General features: G+C 41.1%; 1 pseudogene; it reads right to left on the reverse strand.

The window, feature by feature from the left end:
* Positions 1 to 9,130: 9,130 nt before the first annotated feature.
* On the reverse strand, positions 9,131 to 9,510 carry LOC111727948 (annotated as a pseudogene).
* Between the last annotated feature and the right edge of the window lie 2,381 nt (positions 9,511 to 11,891).

Consider the following 11,891-nt stretch of genomic DNA (forward strand, 5'->3'; position numbering starts at 1 on the left):
GGGAGATCAGTGCACTTTTGCTACTTATGAAATCATCCAAGTATGAAAATGTCAGCAATTGTAAAAGTGATTCAAATGAAATTGAAGATAGAAGAATCCTAGACAAAGAAAGACAACCCAAGAATTATTTTCCACATCAGGAAAGCTATGAACCAAAATCTAGAAGGCACATTGATCTGAAGTGCTGACTCTGTAGTTGGGAAAACCCCCAGAAATTGGCAAAGAGCAGAAAATATTAATACAATTATGCATTGGCATAAAATACATAATTTGTAAGCCACTTGATTTCTGTTTATAAGGATCCTGTATAGCATTACTAAAAAGTTCACTACATTGAAAATTGAAAGCTATATTTTTATAGTGTCATGTTTTGTGATGATTCTACCATCTGTGCATTACGAAGGCTGTTAATCTTGCATACATTTATTGAGCACCTGCTCATTTCCAGCTACTGCCAAGTGGGATAACAATTGAAAACAGGTCATTTTCATGCAGTGTAATAGGTACTAAAATAGAGATAGGTAAAAACTTCCATGAGAGGAAAAAATGCTTTTGTATTTATTCTATCCCAATTACTAACAAATGTGATCTTTTTGTTTTTTGAGACAGAGTCCTACCATTGCCCAGGCTAGAGTGCCATGGTGTCTGCCAAACTTACAGCAACCTCAAACTTCTGACTCCAGCAATCTTTCTGCCTCAGCCTCGTGAGTAGCTGGGACTATTAGCAGCCGACACAATGCTCGGCTAATTTTTCTGTTTTTAGTAGAGACAGGATTTTGCTCTTGCTCAGGCTAGTCTCAAACTCCTGAGCTCAAGGGATCGTCTCTCCTGGCCTCTCAGATTGCAAGTATTACAGGAGTGAGCCACTGTGCCAGCCTACAAATGTGATCTTATCAAGCAATTATTATTTCGTTTTATAGTCGAGGAAATTAAAACACAAAAAAGCATATTTTACATCCCTAACATCATTCCCACTTTCATCTTCGTTTATACTTACGAAGCACTTGCTAAATGCTTGGGCTTGATATTCATTTCCTCACTAATGTTCATAGTAAGGCCCAAGATTTAAAGAGATTCATTCATTCAACATTCAACACTGAGCACCTATCGTTTCCTGGAATACAAGTACGAATAAGATTCAGTCCCTGTCTTGAAATAGATTTAAACCTAACTTATAAATTACTTTCACATGATGCTGGAGCTAGTAAAGGTGGCGCTGGAATTTAAGTACAAACCTATCTGGCTGTAGTACTAGTGCTCACCCCTCTATGGCCAACACACACTCATCAACAGGGTCATTCACCCACTCACTGTATCATGTGCCAGGCCAAGGGACACAGCCACGGAGTCACCAGGGGATCACACAGCTGAGTAGTGACCCCAGATCTCCAATACTCATCCAGCATTTTCCTTCCACACCACTGCACCCTGTGACCCCAATTTGGCAAACTCCATGGGGAAAAACTGAGTGGGGGCAGTGTGTGGGGTCTCACCTGGTTCTAAGGCCCTACCCAGAAATGCGTAACCTTTCGAGGGTCTGAGAACCCACCAGCCACATCCCCTCCCCACTGCTGGAGAGGGGCACCCACTTCATCTCTCCTCTTTGGCTTCTTTTTCCTGGGCTGCCTGCAAGACGCCAGGGATTTAGTGTAGGCTTTTCTTATTTATTCTTGTCTCCTTGAGGTTTTGCTTATGTGCACTTTCTAGTTTCCAGAGTGCTGAAAGATATATTGTCTTTTTTTCTTTCCAGGCAGCTTACTGGAAAGCTACTTGCAGAAATAACACATTTGAAGAAGAGATGGCTACTGATGTGGCAGGCACTTTAATCTAGAGTTGCCCTTGTGGCACTGTCAGAGCCATCAGTCTCCACCTCTGGGACTTGTCTCCCTTAATGAAGGTTGCACCAAATATTATTTTTGCCTAGATTTTTACATTTTTAGAAAAAGATTTAGGTTTGTTTGAATACAGTTTAAATCAATTTAATTATTTTAAAGCCTATTGAAGTGTAACTGTCAATAATGGGATCTCCCAAGTTAGACTGAGGGTATGGCAGGAATGAGGCCGTCCATGCCCTCTAGGAGACTCTGATTTAATTGGAAAGGAGGTTGTTTAGGGTAGTGCTTGAGAGCAGAGGTTGGCAAACTTTTCCTGCAAAGTGTCAGATAGTAAACACTTTAGGCTTTGTGGGCCGTATGGTCTCTGTCATAACTACCTAACTGCCAGTGCAATGTGAGAACAGCCATAGACAATAACAAACAAATGGATATGGTTATGTTCCAATAAAACTTTATTTATAAATACAAGTGGTGGGCCCAGATTTGCCCGTGGTCATAGTTTGTTGACCCCTCAGTATAGGACAATGTCTCGGTTTATGGGCTGCCTATTTTACCACCCTGGCTTTGTCCCTAACTGTGACACTTTAAGCAATCTGCTTAATCCCTCCAAGTCTCAAATTTCTCATATAAAGTGGGGATAAGAATAACAGTTACCTCAGGAGGTTGTTCTAAGATTGAATGAGATAGGGCTTATTTAGAGCAGTGGTTGGCTTCTGGTAAGAACTCAATAATGGTAACCATTACTACTAAGCCAGGAGCCCAATCAGAAGCCTCTGTCTGGTTAGGACACACAGCAGTGATAACAGCTATAGAAGGAGAGACAGGGGAGCTTGAACCACAAATCACAGTAAACAAACCTTCCCCAGACAAATGTGGCTGGCTTTTGCTGTGCTCCCACCATGCCTTGTGCATGATGTGTTAGGGTCTTTGGAGGTCCCCCCTAGAGTGACTGATGGCCAATGTCTGTTCCCACTCCATTGAAAGAGTAGCACTGTCTATTTCTGTGATCTCAGGACCTGCAGAACTGGGCCATGTCACGTGATTTTTTAAGTGTTTAGTATTCAAAATAGGTTTAAAAAAAAAAAATCTAAAACAGCCCTGTGATAATAACCCTAAGATCTACAAACCAGTCTAGTTTCAAGGGAATTTTGGAGTTTTTAAAATATTGCTAACACCTTCCTCCTTTCACGTCAGTTCCTAGACTAGATCCTCAGCATTCTCCGAATGTCTGTTGCCTTTTTCTGAGGGTCAAGGACTAATCCCTGTAATGCTTACAGGGTGTTCTTAAATAACCAATTACTCTCTGGTTGTTAAATGAATAATCTTTTACTCACAGAAATTAAAAAAAAAAAAAGCTAAAACTCCAAAGCTGGACAATCTGAGTTTGGCAATTTGATGGTGGTTGGAGGCCATGCCACGGTGCAGAAACCCAGACATACAAAGTGTGGGCCAGCCAGACAACCAGCTTTCCATCACGCGCGCACGGCAGGCACTCTCCAATGCTCTGGCAGAGTGTGGAAGGGCAATGCCAAGTCGGGACACAGCTGACAACCACCTCAGTCCTAACAGACACAGATCAATGGACCTGGCACCTTATTGGAATTGCTTTTGAGAGCCCGGGGTGGGGAAAGCCAACAAACCCTGAAACATAATGTGCTATTGGCCTTGGCCAAAAGCACTTCAGTCGTCTGCTTCTTTGTTTGTTGTGGTGAGTCATTCTAGACAGAGGGAGGAGGGAGTGGGCAGGGACGTCTCTTCACAAAAAGTGCAGATAAACCAGGGCCACCCCACCCCAGTTCTTTGTGCAACTAGGGCATTATTGTTCACTTGCAGCTGCACCACAGAATCAGAAATGTAGTGGAAGAGAAGAATGAGGGTCTGGAAGAAGAACAAAACTAATGTGTACCAGTTTATCAGCAAGCACAGTGCTAGATGCTGCTACCACGATCACACTGCATTATACTAGGAGCCTGGGCTCTTCCCGTTAGAGCACTTCTCTGTCCTGAATCCTAGACCTGATGGCAATTACCAAGTTTTAATAAGTCTGCAAGTCTACAAACCTGCAAGAGGTTCTGTCACTGACTGGTGCAATCTCCCAAAATGCTGGCACTTGCTATGTTAACTTTTCTTAAACTCAGCATTCTCTCTTTTGCCCCAGGACCTTTGAACATGCTAATTCCTCCATCTGGAACTCTCTTCTTCCCATGACTCCATGTCCCTCCAGTCTTTCATCTTGATAACTCAATGCCTGGATCTCAGTTCAAGTTTCCCCTCATCAGGAAAGCTCGACCTAACTCTGCGGTGTAGGCTAAGTATCATAATTAAAAGTTGTTATTTCTTTTCTTTGGACTTCTTACTTCAGTTATTACATGTTTATTAGCAGGAAATAGTTGATGTAGTGAGCATTTTATTACTAACCTTAGCACAGTTCCTGCCTCTAGAGCCATGCTACTAGGATTTAGAGGCTATCACCAATACCTATCACTGTGTGAATTTGAATAAATCACTGTATCTCTTTAAACCTCTGTTTTTGCATCTATGAAATGGGATTGGAATAGTGTCAGCTTCACAGAGCTGTTGGGAGGATTAAGTGAATGAAAACACAGGGAACCCTCAGCACAGTTCCTGGCCCTTCACTGATGCTGTGTACATCATTACCACTATTATGGAAGACACTCCATAAAGACCCTGGGGTGCTCATGTTGCCACTTGTCCTTGGTTTTGACACTTGCTGGGGTTTCTGCTTTCACAGAGGTAGGTGAGATCCTGACTTTAATTGCTCCCGATATACTGGTTATGACAACTGGTTTTGCTGTCAGATTGGTTTGTATCTGCCTGATTTTTCTTTTTAATCCCAGAGCCTGTTTAGAGCCCCAAAGCCAACTGGAGATCACTGGCCCTCGCTCTAGTCCAGGCTGTGGTGACTGCTCCAGAAGAAAGGAGAAAAGGTGACAGTGATGAGGCAGCAAATAAACTTCTATTCCTGGCAACTCGCCATCCACAGGCTGGAAGTGAGTGATGGGTAGAGACCTGACCGGCAAATCAATACTCCTAGGTGCCCCCCAAATCTGCTCTTATAATATTTCATCATATTTTCTCTCTACCTCCATCTCCCCCAATCTAGGCAACATTCTCTCAGTGCTTAGGGCCATGGACCATCAACTTGAACCTTTCAGTCCTACAAAAAGCACTGAGGAGAATTACTTAGCGTGTTTTCCATCATAATTTTCCCCCTAATGTCAGGCTAGGAATACATTTTCTACACCACCAGATTTTTATTTTATTTTAAACTAGTTTTTAATTATAAAATCAAGATAAATGTACACAGTTAAAAGTTCAAACCAATCAGGATAGAAAACTTATTAAAAGCTCTCCTCCAACTTACACATACCTACAGAGTCCCTCCCTTCCAGAGGAAGGTACCCACATTATGTATTAATGGGAAAAGCCCAAACTCTAAAATAATATAAAGAAGTTTTTCTGAGCTAATATGAGTGACCTTAACCCAGAGATCCACAAACCCAAGAAGCCTTGAGTAAGTGGTCCTGAGGTCATTGGGTTACAGTTTGGTTTTATACATTTTAGGGAGATGGGAATTGGAGGCAAAATCATAAATCAATGTATAGAAGGTATACCTTGGTTGGGCTCCAAAGGTGGGACATCTCAAAGTGGGGGCTTACAGGTTATAGGTGAATTCAGGTTGATTTGTAATAGATTGAAGTAAAACTCCATCCGAAAACTTAGAGTTTGCGGAAAGGAATGTTTAAATTAAGATAAAAGGGTCAGCTTATCTGTCATGTGATACAATACCAGAGTCAGGATGGAAAGTAAGCCACATCACACTGGGTTAGTTAAAAAAACTATTAACAAAATTTCATGGTTCGTAAGGCATGATTTAACCTTTGCCTTGCATGGCCTTAGCTCCTGTCTGCAATTTGTCTGAACTCCAAAAGGGAGAGAGTACAGCAAGGCGGGTTCAACCTCACCTCCTTTTCCTTATGGCTGAAAACTCAAGTTTAAGGTTTTCTGGAGTCCACTTGACCAAGAAGGAGTCTGTTCAGTTGGCAGGAAGCTTAGGATTTTATTTTTAGTTTGTACTATTATTGTGTGTCCTTCTAGAAAAATATTTGCCAAATATGTAATTTACACAAAAGTAGGCATCATACATCCATTTTTACACAAATGACACACATACTGCTCTGCACAAGGACATTTCTTTTAATGAAGATGTACCTTTGTCTCATTTTTAAAAGAGGAATAGAGACGGAAGAAGAAACACAGACATTCAAAATACCATTTGTTGACCTGTGCTGATTCTTATAGCATTATTGATACATGACTTATTTTTCCCAAGGTAAGAAAATTCTGCTATTTCAGTAAAGGTCGTTTAAAAAATCGTAAAACCAAAGTTTTAAACCAAAGTTTTAAACAGCAACTAAATAATACCTGTACAGAGTAAGCACTTACCAAGGTTAGCTATTGTTGCTGCCGTTATCACTATTGATATATTCTAGGAGGGAAGGTTGCTCAGGAAGAGCTGACCCCTCCTTCCTTTGTGCCCACTACCATTCCTCGTAGTCACATCTGTAATATTAGATTTATAATTGTGTGTTTGTATTTGTTTCCTTTTGAATCTTATTTCTCTCTTAAGCCTCATGGACTCTCCAGTACCTGGTTTACAACAGGTAATCACTGTTTTCCTTCTTGCTGTGGTTTGAATATCCCCTCCCAAAACTCACGTTAAAATTTAATCTCCATTGTAACAGTGTTAAGAAGTGGGGACTTGAATAGTTGATTAGGTTATGAAGACTCTGCCCTCATTAATGAATTAATGCCATTATCATGGGAGCAAGTTAGTTATCCTGGCAGTGGGCCCCTGATAACAGGAGGAGTTTCCTTTCTCTGTCTTCTTAGCTAGTTTGCCCTTCTGTCCTTCGATTATGGGGTGACCCAGCACAAAGTCCTCACCAGATGCTAGTACCATGCTATCAGACTTTCCAGCCTCCAGAACCATGAGCCAAGTAAATTTCTATTCTTCATAAATTACCCAGTCTGTGGTATTCTCCTATGACAGCAAAAAAGCAGACCAAGACAACTCTCAATCCCCTTCTAAGATTTAATACCCACGAAATAGGGAACCCAACACAGGAAAGAAGAGAATCAGTAAGTCAAGGGTCCTCAAACTTTTTGAACAGGGGGCCAGTTCACTGTCTCTCAAACCGTTGGAGGGCTGGACTATAGTTTAAAAGGACAGGCAGCAGCTAAGAAGGACAGACAGAGGCGGCAAAAACACCCAGTGGGCCATATAAATGTCCTCAGCGGGCCGCATGTGGCCCGCAGGCCGTAGTTTGAGGACGCCTGACTAAGATGATGGAAGTAAGTTCGAAGACAATAGTTCTGCAGCAGACCAAGAAACAAACCATAGCAGGGGGACAGAGGATGTCTCTAAGGGAAAAGTCCAACTAATAGTGATGTGTTTGACCAACATTGAGGGAACTTCACAGTTTTACAAGTGAATCTGGCTATAATTTAATGATACATATAAATTCCCATGAAAAACTAAGGGAATCAAAAATAATATGATTATTAACTCCAGGAAAAGAAAAAGTTCTACAGGAAAGAATATTAAATAAACAATGCTTGTATAGTCAAAAATGTAAACACAAAATAGTAATTTAACCAAAACTTGGGATATAAATACATTTGGAAGACAGTAGAAAGGGGAAATTGAGAAGTATAATAAAGCTTATCATTCAAGTATAAATCCAACAGATAATGCCTATAAAATTGAAAATAAAAGAACACGAAATATCTATAAAAGCACATTATTTAGACGGTATGATAGTTCCTCAAAAAACTAAAAAGAAAATTATCATACAATTAAGTAATTCCACTTTTGGGTACATATCCAAAAAAATTGAAAGCAGAATCTTGAAGCGATATTATCACACACATGTTAATTGCAGCATTATCCACAGTAGGTAAGAGTAGAAACAACTCAAATGTCTATCAAAAAATGAATAGATACCCATGTGTGCAAATTGGAATAATATGCAGCCTTAACAAAGGAAATATTGTCACATGCTACAATATAGATGAAACCTGAGAACATTAGGCTAAGTAAAATAAGCCAGTCACAAAAAGACAAACGCTATATGACTCTACTTATATGAGGTATCTAAAAATAGTCAAATTCATAAACACAAAAATTAGAATTATGGTTGCTGGGGCTTTGGAGAGGGGGAAATGGGGAGTCATTGTTCAATGGCCATAGCATTTCACTTTTGCTAGATGAAAAAGTTCTACAGATCTATTGCATGACATAGTGAATATAGTTAACACTACTAAATTGTGCACTTAAAAATGATTGAGAGTAAATTTTATATGTGTTTTTACCGCAATTAAAAAAACTTATCAAACTCTACAGTTAAAATATGGGCAATTTATTGTAAGTAAATGATATCATAATAAATTTGAAAAGAGTAAAAAGAAAGTCGATCGGGCAGAGAAAACACTAGAAAAAACAGCTCCTTAAAGAAAGTATCTCTGGAGTGGAGGGGTGAAACCAGGGCTATTACTTCATATGAATGTTAAGTTATGTTCATATGCTACTTAGAAAAAAGTAGACATTAAATTTAAAAAAAGCATTCAAGGACATGAGATAACACTAAGATTTCAATTGAAAAATAGGTCAAGTTATCATTCAAGAAATACATACAAAGAGCTGATAAAAATGGAAAAAATGGGTTCAAACTTATCAGTACCCAAATAAACCCAATGACATACTATTTTTCCTGCTAAAGTAGCAAATATTAATCAAAATGGGTATCACTTAATGAAGGCATGGATGGAATGGGATGAATAGTCCCACAGGTGGTTGCAAACCTCCAAGATGGCAACTTGGAAATCATATTAAGATCCTTAAAGATATTCATACCTTTTCACCCAATGGTTCTATTTTAGGAATTCATCCTAAACACAAAATTGAAGGTTTTTTTTTGAGACAGAGCCTCAAGCTGTCCCCCTGGGTAGAGTGCCATGGCATCACAGCTCACAGCAACCTCCAACTCCTGGGCTCAAGCAAGTCTCCTGCCTCAGCCTCCCAAGTAGCTGGGACTACAGGCGCCCGCCACAATGAGTGGCTATTTTTTAGCTGCAGCAGTCATTGCTGTTTGGCAGGCCTGGGCTGGATTCGAACCCGCCACCTTAGGTGTATGTGGTTGGCATCTTAGCTACTTGAGCCACAGGTGCCAAGCCCAAGAATTAAATATTTTAAATGACGTTCAAAAGGATTATCATTGCACTATCATTTCCAATATTTTATCATATTTTAACTGGAGAAATGTCTTTATTGGCTGGGCAATAAACAGGGGGATGAAGTGAGAGGAGTGGGTGGCCCCAAGGCCAGGCCGGCCACGTTTCACAGGCATGTAGGTGATGGAGAATTGCCCTAGGTAGTGGCTGACCATCTCAGGCTTGATCTCCACTGGGCTGAAGGCTTTGCCATTGCCTACACCCACCACTTCTGGTAGGATGCGCCTCCCTGGCTTCTCCTGGGCAGTGCCTCCTTCTCGGCCTTACCAACACCGAGCAACTGGTTGAGGTCCCGGCCATGGCAGGTGAACTTTCAGAAGGTCCGCTTATTCTTTTGCTCCACTTCGGCCTGCATGGGCATGGGCCAGGGACCAGGAGGAGCCCAACACCCATGTCCCACAGCCCTGGATGCCCTGGCCGATGTCCCCGCAGGGACACAGCACCTCGAGATCCTCCAAGGAGGCGCACACAGCCTATCATGAAATTGTTTTGAATATACAGAAATAGTTGAAAGAGAAGCACAGTAAATTCCCATACTGTCCAGCTGAAATGTCTATGATCATTTGTGTTCTCTCCCTGCTTTATGTTGGTTGCAAAGAATGAACATCCAGTTAGAAAGGCATTCAGGTTTTACTCAGTGGCCAAAGAATGGAGAAGAGGAGTTTATGCTTGAGGGCCTCTTCTCCCAAGCAGTGGGAGGACTTGGGAGTTCAAGTTAGACGCTGGGCAGCAGAGATGTGTGAGTTTGTATGGAGTGGGATTTCAAATGCAGAAATGTGTGAGCTTGTATGGGGTGGGATTTCAGATGCAGAGGTGTGTGAGCTTGTACTGGGTGGGATTTCAGCTGGAGAGGTGTGTGAGCTTGTAGAGGGTGGGATTTCAGATGCAGAGGAGTGTGAGCTTGTACTGGGGTGAGATTTCAGATGCAGAGGAGTGTGAGCTTGTACTGGGTAGGATTTCAGATGCAGAGGAGTGTGAGCTTGTACCGGGTGGGATTTCAGATGCAGAGGAGTGTGAGCTTGTAGTGGGGTGGGATTTCAGATGCAGAGGAGTATGAGTTTGTACTGGGTGGAATTTAAGATGCAGAGGAGTGTGAGCTTGTATTGGGTGGGATTTCAGATGCAGAGGAGTGTGAGTTTGTACGGGGTAGGATTTCAGATGCAGAGGAGTGTGAGCTTGTAGAGGGTGGGATTTCAGATGCAGAGGAGTGTGAGCTTGTACTGGGTGAGATTTTAGATGCAGAGGAGTGTAAGCTTGTACCGGGTGGAATTTCAGATGCAGAGGAGTGTGAGCTTGTACAGGGTGGGATTTCAGATGCAGACGTGTGTGAGTTTGCACAGGGTGAGATTTCAGATGCAGAGGAGTGTGAGCTTGTACAGGGTAGGATTTCAGTTGTGTAGGCACCGTTCTCCTACATGTTTCTTGATACGTTACATGTGCACAAAATGGTGCCCATCTTCTCCTAGGGGAGGATTGTTTAGTATTATAATGATATGTTAATGAGCTAAAAGTAACTGGAGGTCACCTGGTCTGGTCTGCATTGTTTTGTAAGGCTCTGGACTTTCTCTGGCATCTGGCAGGGGTCATGTGGCTATTTGGGGGCCATGTGGTATCTTTGAGCGATTGTGCCTATAGTTAAAAATACTAAGAAAAACAGTTAAATTTTTTGAACTGTTCCATCAGGGTGATTCCATCTAGACTGTTCCATCAGCCATCCTAGTGACAGCTTCAACTGTTAAATTGAAATAACATTTTGCCCTATTTGAAAGTAAGTTGCTAACATTATGACATTTCATCCCCAATATCTTTCATGCCAGTGCTATTTATAATAACAAAGTTTTAGACCAAATTTGTATACCAGCAAAAATATAGATTATATGAAAATTATACAGACACTGACATGATGCCTATGATGCATTTTTAATTACTTTGAGAATGCTTATAGTAAGTATATTGTCAAATAAATCATATGAAGTCAAATTGTATGACCTTAACTACAAAGCACCAATATTTAACAGTTATTATGTCTGGGTATAGAGAATATAGGTAATTTTTACTTTTTGTATTAGATTTTTTAGTTTATAGCAATGTAAAATCTCAGGACCTCTGAACTCCATCTGTCAAAAGGAAAATTAAGCCCGGAAGCTGAGTCACAACTACGCAGCATCTTTTTCACTGGTGGACAGCTATTACTTAACAACCCTACATTATCTATTAGCTAGATCTGCAGAGAAAGGCAAAAGTCCTCAGGCACTTTCTGATAACTATTCCCATGAAATCACCCATAAGTAAATTCTTTGTTAGCCTTGAAGTCTTTAAAATTTACATCCTTCCATAAAACAAAAACAAGTCAATTGTAACTTTAGGTCTGTAATCTAAGTCCAGCTCTTAAAACTAAGTTTGAGTCCATGCTAATAATGTTGATTACAAGCTTGTCTTCCCAGCTGTCAAACAAAGCCAAGATGAGATCGCTCTTCCATCCACCCTGAGAAGTCTGACTATACAACTGTTTCTTCCTTTACTCCCTTTTCTTTTCTTGTCCTCAAATGTTCACCTTATCTTATATAAAATGTAGATTCCCTGGGCACTAATGAAAGTGTTACAAAAAGTGAAGCCTTCACCTCACTGCTTCTCCCCCCACTGTAGGGGGACCTGTGTAGGGCAGACAAGAGTGAGGAACTAGAAACTGGCCCGTGAGATGGAATAACAGGAGGGCCACAGTCCCTGGGAGGAGAAATGGAA

This window comes from Otolemur garnettii, unplaced genomic scaffold, assembly GCF_000181295.1.
Source record: "Otolemur garnettii isolate 467f Iridium unplaced genomic scaffold, OtoGar3 scaffold00004, whole genome shotgun sequence".
NCBI classification, from domain to species: Eukaryota; Metazoa; Chordata; class Mammalia; order Primates; family Galagidae; genus Otolemur; species Otolemur garnettii.